Raw genomic sequence first — 11,260 nt, forward strand, 5'->3', positions numbered from 1 at the left:
GCAAGTTGTTTACAGTGAAGTCTCCCACATTTCTTCCACGTAAAGCCCTGATCACCTGTGCTCTAACCACTCAGTTACTTTGAAACATCAGATTCAGTCTCTCTGCTTTCTTCTTTTTTTTTTTTTTTGTTTTTGAGACGGAGTCTTGCTCTGTCACCCAGGCTGGAGTGCAGTGGCATGATCTCAGCTCACTGCAACCTCTGCACCTCCAGGTTTAAGCAATTCTCTGCCTCAGCCTCCGGAGTAGCTGGGATTACAGGCACGTGCCACCATGCCTGGCTAATTTTTTGTATTTTTAGTAGAGACGAGGTTTCACCATCTTGGGCAGGCTGGTCTTCAACGCCTGACCTTGTGATCCACCCGCCTCAGCCTCTCAAAGTGCTGGGATTACAGGCATGAGCCACCGCCCCTGGCCCATTCTCTCTGCTTTCTGAGACCAGGAATGCTATTTAATTTGGGCATTAGAAAATTCAGTTGACCAGGCGTGGTTGCTCATTTCTGTAATCCCAGCACTTTGGAGGCTGAGGCAGGATGATTGCTTGAGACCAGGAGTTGGAGACTAGCCTGGGCAACATAGCGAGACCCCCAACTCTACAAAAAATGAAGAAATTAGCTGGGCATGGTGGTACACACCTGTAATCCCAGCTACCCAGGAGGCTGAGGTAGGAGGATCCCTTGAGCCTGGGAGGTTGAGGCTGAAGTGAGCTATGCTTGCACCACTGCACACCAGCCTGGGTGTCAAAGCAAGACCCTATCTTCAAAACAAACAAAGAAATAAAAATTAGTCAATGAATTCTGCAGTTTCAAAGAGACTTTATTTTGTTTGTTTTCTGAGCCAAAGGCCAGAAATTCTTAGGTAATTCTTAGGTAGTTAATTCTTAGGCAATTCTTAAGTAATTAGTGAGGAGCTAATCTCCCAGTTGCTCTGTTCCTTGTCACTGGAAGTGGTCAGAGCCATGGCGAGGCTTGGCCCAGGGGTGGCGGGTGGCATCTAAAGTCCCCGCAAGCCCCACTTTCCTTCCAGGAGCATCTCAGGATGGCCACTGTGTCTGTCTGCCGCCCACGTGCTGAAGCGTCAACAAGGCCGGCATCCCCTTTCCCTCCTGAGAGCCGTGTGTTGCTTCCTTCGTGTGTCCAGCCATTTTTACAGGGCTGTTTTAAGTATAACAGATGCATTATCTAAGAGTTGAATAACTGTTGAAAGGGAAGCACCATCATTAGATTCATGTGCCCTGGAATTTTAGTTGAAAATGTGCTGAGTTCTATCACATCTGAGCCTGTTTTCTTATCCCAAAAAATAGGACTGATGACAATGACCTTGAAGTCATTATGGGCTTATAGGAACTCTTATAGGAATTCAAAACAACACGGGCACCAAGTAGAAGGTCAACAAATGGCATATTGTGTTCATGTTACCAAAATCTACTGTTTTGAGAGATTGTTTTCACAAATGGATTTTAAAACTATAAATGTGGCGGGGTGCTGGTGGCTCCTGCCTAGAATCCCAGCACTTTGGAAGGCTGAGGTTGGCAGATAACTTGAACTCAGGAGTTTGAGGCAGGAGAATCGCTTGAATCTGGGAGATGGGGGTTGCGGTGAGCCGAGATTGCACACTGCACTCCAGACGAGGCTACAGAGTGAGACTCCATCTCAAAATAAATAAAAATAAAAATAAAATAAAGCTATAAATGAACACTTAAAAAAATTATTAAAGCCTAGGGTATGCCCTAGTTTCTATTCTGCACCTGAATAGATATAGTAAAATAAAAACTAGCCTTCTTCCATATGTGTCTAGACATTATTATTTAGTTTCACTGTTCATAGAGTGGAAATGTTTGCTGTTGGACTTTCTTTTTGGAAGCTGTTCTTTGAGAGTAGCCCATAACTTGCCTTTCTGGTCAATAACCTCAACTGAAATGCATTCTGAATGGAGAACATCATTCTGTATAGGATTTAATAATAACTTCAGCACAGAAAAGCACTCTCTTCCTCTTCTCAGTGAACAACTTTGTTGAGCATGATTTTTAAGGTGTAATGGCTAAATGGTTGAAATCATGGTGAGCTCTTATTAGTGCTAGTTATTGAGTACTTGCTAGGAGCCAGGCAGTGCATGACAATCATTTCTCTGCCCCACTGGAAGTCACCCTGAGAGCTAAGTATCATCAGTGCCACTTGATGGAGTGTAAGCCACCCACCCATCTACTGGGATTTTCCTGGGCAGACAGACTCTTGGGAATGAAGCCATATAACCCCCGAACACCCTGCCTCCTTCAGGTTCCAGAAGCCATTTTTTTTTTCTTTTTTTGAGACAGAGTCTCGCTCTTGTCACCCAGGCTGGAGTGCAGTGGCCTGATCTTGGCTCACTGCAACCTCTGCCTCCCAGGTTCAAGCGATTCTCCTGCCTCAGCCTCCCAAGTAGCTGGGATTGCAGGCACCACCCACGACCACGCCTGGCTAATTTTTGTATTTTTGGTAGAGATGGGGTTTCACCATGTTGCCAGGCTGGTCTTGAACTCTTGAGCTCAGGTGACTTGCCTGCCTTGGCCTCCCAAAGTGGTGGGATTACAGGCATGCGCTGCCACGCCTGGCCCAGAAGCCAAGATTTTAGTCACTGAACCATTAGCAATTCCTCTTCTATTAGATTTTTTTTTTAATTGCTTTTGAGTATTTCTTTGAAGTGGCATACTCATTTAAAGGATTCTATATGTCAGGGGGAACGTTTTGTAGGAGTGTACTTAGGAAGGAACATATTGTTATAGCCTAAAATTTGCCATTGACCTAAAGAAAGGCTTGTTAACTTATGGAATTGATCATAAGCCAAAGTGTAGGAAAATCTCCCCTTCCGCTTCGAGATTATGTCAGTCAAGAAAATGACAACTGGATGCCAAGCCATGCTAACTCTGATACTTGCTGTCTTTGGTTTTTTTCTTTCTTTGGCTAGGGGGCAAGGAGTGAGTGTGGGGTGGGTGGGACTAGTCACTGAGCATGTTATTGACTAACATCGGCTTTTCATTTTAACTTGCAAATGTGAACAGCATAAAAAGTGAGTTTATGAGGAGCATGACTGGCCTGTTATGCAGAGTCTCATAATTTTGTCTGTGGCCCACTATTTTAATAAGAAAATATTGTGTTTTATAGTTAGTGTCCTTGAAGGAGTATATAATTGGATCAGGAAGTGTAGATTCTGATTCTAACTTGGCTACTTAATGAATGCAAGATCTGAGCAAGCCATGTCCTCTCTGTTGTTCAGTCTAAGAAAGGAGGTGTTGGTGCTGAGCACGGTGGCTCATGCCTGTAATCCCAGCACTCTGGGAGGCTGAGGCGGGTAGATCACTTGAGGCCGGGAGTTCGAGACCAGCCTGGTCAACATGGTGAAACCCTGTCTCTACTAAAAATACAAAAATTAGCCGGGTGTGGTGGTGCACACCTGTAATCTCAACTACTCAGGTAGCTGAGGTGGAGAATCACTTGAATCTGGGAGGCAGAGATTGCAGTGAGCCGAGATCATACCACTGCACTCCAGCCTGGATGACAGAGCAAGACTGTGAAGTTCTGTGTGGCTGAGAGCCACAGTTTTTGCAACAAGAGGCTCCTCCCTTTTCCAAAGGTGTCCTTATTTCTGTTGGTCTTGCCTGTGGGCCCAAGACGTAGGCACATCCCTTTCTTCTTAAAAGGCATCACTTCCTCTGCCTCTTGGGGCTTTCCTTCCAAGAATTCATTCATGTGTGCAGCAAATATTCCTGGCAGTCCCATTGTGTGTGGAATGGAGTGAACCAGGAAGACTGTTGTTAGGGCTCGGTAACTTCAGGGACACAGCCATCATAGCTTATAGTGGCAGCTGACATTTAGTGAGCACTTACTGCATATCCAGTACTATTCTAAACACTGAAAAGGCATTTAACTGACTTAACACTCACAGGATCCCTACGAAACAGGTACAGTGTTTATTTCTGTTTCAAAGAGAGGGAAACTGAGGCCCAGAGAGGAGGAGTAACTTGCCCAGGGCTTCACTGCCCACAAGTGGCAAAGCTGCCTGAAGGTGTTTGTGTGTTTGTTTGAGACAGAGTCTCACTCTGTTGCCCAGGCTGGAGTGCAATGGCATGATCTCGGGTCACTGCAACCTCTACCTTAAGGGCTCAAGTGATCCTCCCACTTCAGCCTCCCGAGTAGCTGGGGCTACAGGCACGGGCCACTGTGTTTGGCTGATTTTTGTATTTGTATTAGAGAGGGGTCCCCACTATGTTACCCATGTTGGTCTCAAACTGCTGGGTTCAGTCCCACCCAGAGTGCTGGGACTATAGGTGTGAGCCACTATGACCCCCAGGAATTCTTGTTTTTTAGATGGAAATTTTAAATTGGCTTTTATTGGAATCTCATTGAATTTGTAGATTTGGAGAGGCTTTAGAAGGCATTTTTGAGTTTTGATTGATTGTTTTAGATTTCATTCGTAGGTGAATTTTGTTCTATATATTTGACTCGAGGAATCCATGGAAACTACCTACATGGACTTCACTTACTGTGGTTCATTGTGTGGGATACAAAATCATCAAAATTGAAAGATTAATCATTGTGTCTGGAGCCAGGCATAAAAACAAACCTCGCTCTGTTATCATAGGGCTGTGATTAAGATAGAGGGAAAGGTTGGCTCTGGGCCTCCTAACATTGACAGTTTCCTTCAGAAGATTAAGTGTGGCTTCATTTTTGGCCTGGGCCATCAGTAGCTTAAAGCCATTACTATCTATTGGCTGTTTGGTTTGTGTGAAATATGGGGCCGGCCTCAGCCTATCTCCCTGGGGTCAGGTGTGTTCACATAATCAAAGTGCCGGGAACCCATATCACATGCAAGCGTGTGTGTTGAAATTAGCCTTCTCCAGGGAGGAATTCACAGCACCAGAAATATGCGCAGAGATGTTCTTTTGCACTTTTGCATTTCAAAACGTGCATCGCTTACAAGCACAGCATTTTCAAGCCTTTTCTTGAGATCGGCTCATTCAGTTACATGTGCTTTTGAAGATGACAATTTGTGAAGCTGTCAGCCACTGGCAAAGTGAAGGAAAATGAAGATTTCCACCTGGTTGATTTGTGCTCAGGGAATTTCATCAGGCCAGTACAGTTCCTATGATCTATTTTTTTTTTTTTTTTTTTTTGAGACGGAGTCTTGCTCTGCCGCCCAGGCTGGAGTGCAGTGGCCGGCTCTCAGCTCACTGCAAACTCCGCCTCCCGGGTTCAGGCCATTCTCCTGTCTCAGCCTCCCGAGTAGCTGGGACTACAGGCGCCAGCCTCGTCGCCCGGCTAGTTTTTTGTATTTTTTAGTAGAGACGGGGTTTCACTGTATTAGCCAGGATGGTCTCGATCTCCTGACCTCGTGATCCGCCCGTCTCGGCCTCCCAAAGTGCTGGGATCTATTCAGAGAGGGGTGATAGCTTGTTTCCTTGAATTAAAAGCTGTAGGCAAGTGTATTTTAATTTATTTTGTTTATATATAAACAACCCATGAAATGTCTTTTATACGTATTTAAATGATTGCTTTGCCACAATCAAGAAAAAATACCGGTTCACTTAACAGTGAATTGAGACAAGGAAAAGTGATTTGTGAATAGAAATAAAGTAAAATTAAAAAAAGGATCAGAGTAGGTTTAGGGTTAATAACTTCATAATAGAAAATGTGGTTTAACCCTTTTTGCCGCTCTAAGGGGATGTGAGGTTCGTATTTTTCTTTTTACTGAAACCAGATCTTAAGACATGCTTTCCATTCATATTTAAAACTTGATAAGATATTTGACTTTATATTAATTTTCTCAATTATAAGTGTGGGAAATGAATTCATTGATAACCCTTTTCAAGTAAATGAACTGATAGATTAGAACCAGAAGAGCCGAGAGTCATTTTCATTTTAAAATGATTTTTGCATGAACACATCTGTAGTGTTGAGGAATACATGGAGAATTGAAATATTGCTTCACTCCTACCGTGTCTCCAGTGCCTCGATAAATCACCTTTTTTTCCCTTTTAAAATGCCTGGCCTTATAATTTATGTTTGCATAACCCATTACTAAATTCATAGTAGGTGTTTTAGTTGGCAGCCATTATTCCAGAGATTTGGAGGAGTTAAAAAAATACAGAGCCTTTGTTAGTATTTACACTAAGTGGACATTTTCCTTTTTTAACAACAACAAAAAAAAAGAGTTAAATTTTTAAAAAAGAATTTGGAGCTAACTATTTACCTTTTTCCTAGGTAAACACTATTAAGTCCATATTCTCACATTATTCATTGTCTTAATGGAAATTAAGATTTCTTAATGGACTCTGTAGCTTTTCTTTCCTTTTTTCAAAATTAGAACTGGCTGAAGAAAATTCTTCTGATATTAAGATTGGATGAATTTCTATTGAATTTTCAGTAGGTGTCAGGTTGTACAGGAAATAAACATTTCTGTTTTAGTAATTTTTAGGTTTCTTACCTCCCATTGACCATTTTGATCATAAAGTGAAGATGAACACATTCGTTCATTTACTGCCCTCTTTGGTACTTGAACAGAAATAGAAACGTTCTGGGATTGTTCACATACTTGTGGCTTACCTTTGAGACTTTCTAATTTTTAACCAGACATATAAAATTAGCCATTCTGTCTTTTAGCCCTAATTTAGAAAATCTTGTAGTGCTTTCCTTTGAAATGATGAAAAAAAAGTTCTTTCTGTTTTCTGTCATCAAAGTTTAAAAAGCAATGTTAGGGTATTTTAAAAGCCAGAAAGACCATGTATGGCATGCTGAGGAAGTTTGCTTTGTTTGATCATTTTCTCTTCCCTTCAACCCCATCAGCTGGCTAATAATGTTTTCCATGTAAAATGTGTATCACAGCCTGTTGAAATCCCTGTGGTTAATCAGAAGAGAAGTTGTTTCTATCCTATGGAACCTTAATACAGTTGTCAGGAGGTTTGTGGCATCTCTAGTCTCTGTGTGAAATAGAATGCCTATTACTGTTCAAAGGATAATAGTATGTTAAATAGAAATTCAGAAGTCACCATGCTGTAACGATGATCTAAAGGTCAAGTTGTACAGTGTAAATTTGAAAATCTCTCTCTGACTTCCTTTCTACCTGAGTTAGAGGCTAAAAGTCATGAGAATTTTGTCTTATTTTTGTTTATTTTAGAGTTAGCGTACTTGATGTTTTAAAAAGTTGCCTTCCTTTCACTATAATGCACTTTCATTATTGGAGATGTTTATTCTGGTTGTAGCTCTCTGACAACCTTCAATACTTAGCAGAATAATTTAGTTGGATTCAAAGAGGTGCCCCTTCTATTTCTGTACTTGTTTCTAGAAATGTTGGGGTAGGGGGATTATTGTTCCTTCTTCCTGGCAATGTGCAGGGTTTCACAAATCTATCTGACTTTTTTTTTTTTTTTTTTTTTTTTGAGGCGGAGTCTCGCTCTGTCGCCCGGACTGGAGTGCAGTGGCCGGATCTCAGCTCACTGCAAGCTCCGCCTCCCGGGTTTACGCCATTCTCCTGCCTCAGCCTCCCGAGTAGCTGGGACTACAGGCGCCCGCCACCTCGCCCAGCTAGTTTTTGTATTTTTAGTAGAGACGGGGTTCACCGTGTTAGCCAGGATGGTCTCGATCTCCTGACCTCGTGATCCACCCGTCTCGGCCTCCCAAAGTGCTGGGATTACAGGCTTGAGCCACCGCGCCCTGCCAATTTATCTGACTTTTAAAAGCTCAGCTCTCAGCCACGAGCCTCTCATGAGTTAAAGAAAGGTTTTTTCAGCTTTCGGTAGACAAGAAACATTTCTGGCTCTTTGTGAAGTCGCCCACTCCATCTATGTCCTTGTCCTCTTCCTCCTTCCTGGTTTCTGGGCTCCCTGGCTCTTGTCATGAGGCTTTCAGTTTTGTGTCCCAGAAAGCGCTCCCCCTGGGGATGGTGCCATGCTAAGGCTAGGAGAAAGGAGAAAGGAGGTGTTTATCGCCCCAAAGGTGCCTTCCAGCCTTTATTATTAACTCCCTTCCAAAGTAAACTTTCGTGTTTGTTTCACGTCAGTTCTGGCCAAAGTGCAGTTGGATTTGCCATGTTCTCTAGGAGTAGAGATGAAAACAGCATTGTCCTGGGTAAGGAGCAGGAGGAGCTGGAGGAGGAAGAGGAGGAAGGGTCCACGTATAGGAGTCAGTGGAGGGGATCTGTGAGATGGCTGCCAGGACAGATCTGACTTGGAGACTGCTATGCATGAACGGACAAGGCCAAGCTCTGTCCACGCTTTCACAGCTCTGTGTCCTGCTGTCGGACATGCTGGCACGTCTGCTGTGGGTGCCCTGCACTTCTCCGGGCACTCCTGGCGCAGTTGGGGAGGTTGGCATGGTATCCGCCATTTTGATCTAAAGTAATAAATGAAACTCTTGAGAGGACAGCACCTAGCAGATGTTTGGAGCAAGAGACAGGGCTCTGGCGATGTGTAGGAACACGGACCTACCTGGTGTGGCAACAGTGTGGGGCTGTCACAAGGCATGAAGAGGCTGGGGTGGTGTTAGGGATGGCACACAATGGTGGGGCTCAGGCCAAGTGAAGCTTGGACTTCACTCTGTCTAAGGCTTTTCCAAGTGTCAGAGGGTACACACTTGGGAGTCACATGTCCAGGCTCACATTTCCAGCTGACATTACACTCTATAGTGTGGCAGCAGATGGATGTTTGGAGACAGAAGTGGAGCCAGAACAGCTGGGACGCTGTTTTAGAGGACTCAGCAAGAAACAAGCTCTTAAAACAAGGAAGCAGTGGCTATGTCTTACATATTCGACAATGATCTGTTGTGGACCAGCTATGTGCCTGACAGCTGCAGGTCCTGAGGCTGCAGCAGTGAGCAGAAGGCCAACGTCCCTGCCCCCATAGTGCTTACATTCTAGTGGAGACAGACATTAAACCACAGGGCAGGAAAACACTGTTCCAGGAGATGCAGGTGGGGGTTCTGACTGTGGAACTGGGGGCATAGAGGCATAGAGACAGTTTTGAAAGCACTTGGCTGAGTGGGGAGGACCGGGGAGGCAGGGTGCATCTGTAGATGGACCAGATTAAAAGGGTGGACTTCCCTATCCTGACAAGGGGGATCCCCAATCTTGTTTCCAGGTAGGACGAGGTGGGGAGAAAGTGAGCATTCCAAGAGAGGCACAAACGTCATTCCAGAGCGAGATGAAGGTCACAGAGTTTGGAAGGAGATGAGATCAGGCACTTGGGCTGGCAGGCGGACAGGAGGGAACTCAGGGAGATGGGAACCCCAGGGAGGAAGTTAGGGCAGGATCCCCTGGGAGTTTTCCCGGATAAATAGGAGAAAAGGTTGTCCTTGGAGGGTGAGTGGGGGCTAAGTGCAGGGGACAGAAGAGAGGAAAGCCCCGCGGCCATCATGCCCGGCTACTGTGGGTGGTCTGGATTGGAGGCGGCAGCCGGGCTGTGTTTGTGCGGAGGGTGGCAGGGGGCCAGCGGAGGAAGCTGCCTAGGCGCCAGCCCTGCCGTCCCCACTGGCCTCCTCGCTTTGGGGTTTTGCTTTCTGTCCTAGCCACGTGGGACTGGCTAAATGGTGGCTAGGTGGAGATCAGGCAGTCAGGGTTCCCAGCTCTCAGAACCGTAATGGTTAAGCAAGCAGCTTCGTTTCCCGGCACGCTGGAGCTCCCCTGTGTCAGCATTTTCCTAACATGGCTAATCATAAAATCCTCTTGGGTGGTGTGTGCTTGTTAAAAAATACTGTCCCTGGGCCCCACCCTAGACTTAGCGAAACACAGTCACCCAGGTAGGGCCCGGGGAGTTGCATTTAGAACCAGCGCCTGGAATGCTTACTCTGAGGCTGGTTTGAGCCCCCTCCCATGGCCTCCCTCTGTGTCCCTTCCTCCAGATGCTGATTAAAGATGTGTCCGCTGCCAGGGCTTTGGTTTGCATGTCTCTGTCTCTGACACAAAGTAGATACCTGGGGAGTGTGTGCTGCGTGGTCCCCTGAACACCCTGCACTGGGGTGTCAGTGCCCCAGCCCCCAGCTCCTCCTCCTGTGAAAGATGTTAGTTCCTGGAGGGGCTTAGGTGGTGGAAATGAATCTTACCATGAATGTTTAGACCTAGAAGCCATCTCCAGGTTATCGCAGCACGAGACAGAGATAGAGGCAGAACCTGGTGGCTAAAGGATTATTTTTGAGCAAAGATTGCCCATGCTTTGGCATAGGCCTGTGTTATTCACATGTCTGAGCCCCTGGAAGTGGGGTGTGAGGAAGTCATGGGGGGCTTTCAGAATGAGGGAAAAAGTAGAAATCAAGTCTTTTTTTTTTTAATTGAGCTGGAGTCTTGCACTGTCTCCCAGGCTAAGTACAGTAGCACAGTCTTGGCTCACTGCAACCTCTGCCTCCCAGGTTGAAGGGATTCTCCTGCCTCAGCCTCCCAAGTAACTGGGACTACAGGTACTCACCACCACACCTGGCTAATTTTTTTTTTTGTATTTTTAGTAGAGATGGCATTTCACCATGTTGGCCAGAATGGTCTCAAATTCCTGACCTCAAGTGATCTACCTGCCTTGGCCTCCCAAAGTGCTAGGATTACAGGCAAGAGTCACTGTACCCAGGCCTAATGATGTTAATATTAGTAGATTTCTGCTTACTCACTTCATCAACACCAGCACTTTCTAGCAAATGTGAGTTCAGCAGACACCAGATTTTTGTAAATCATAGGAGACAGTCTTTAACATCGAGAAGATTCTGTTAACTCACCTGTTCTACCACAGTCTTGCCCTTCCCCGCTCTGTCTCAGTCTCGCTTTGTTGCTCAGGTTGGAATGCAGTGATATGATTATAATTCACTGCAGCCTCAACCTCCCAGGCTCAAGCCATCCTCCCACCTCAGCCTACTGGGTAGCTGAGACCACGGACATGTGCCACCACACCCAGCTAATTGTTTGCAGAGATAGGGTCTCACTGTGTTGCCCAGGCTGGTCTCAAACTTCGGGACTCAAATGATCTTTCTGTGTCAGTCCCCAAAGTGCTGCAATTACAGGCATGAGCCACTGTGCCTGGCCGATATCCACCATGTTTGCAGCTTTTTTTGGTTACACTTCATCCTCATCTACCAGCATGGAGATGTTGGTGTAAATCAGTTATTTATTAGGGGAAGAGATTTTTTTTAAAAAGTCAGATTTATACTCAGTAAGATTCACCCTTTTCAGGTGTCCACTTTGATGAATTTTGACAACCACATACAGTCATGTGCCACCACCACTATTAAGATAGAGGACAGGCTGGGTGTAGTTGCT

Source organism: Trachypithecus francoisi, unplaced genomic scaffold (assembly GCF_009764315.1).
Source record: "Trachypithecus francoisi isolate TF-2019V2 unplaced genomic scaffold, Tfra_2.0 Lachesis_group4, whole genome shotgun sequence".
In the NCBI taxonomy this organism is placed as follows: Eukaryota; Metazoa; Chordata; class Mammalia; order Primates; family Cercopithecidae; genus Trachypithecus; species Trachypithecus francoisi.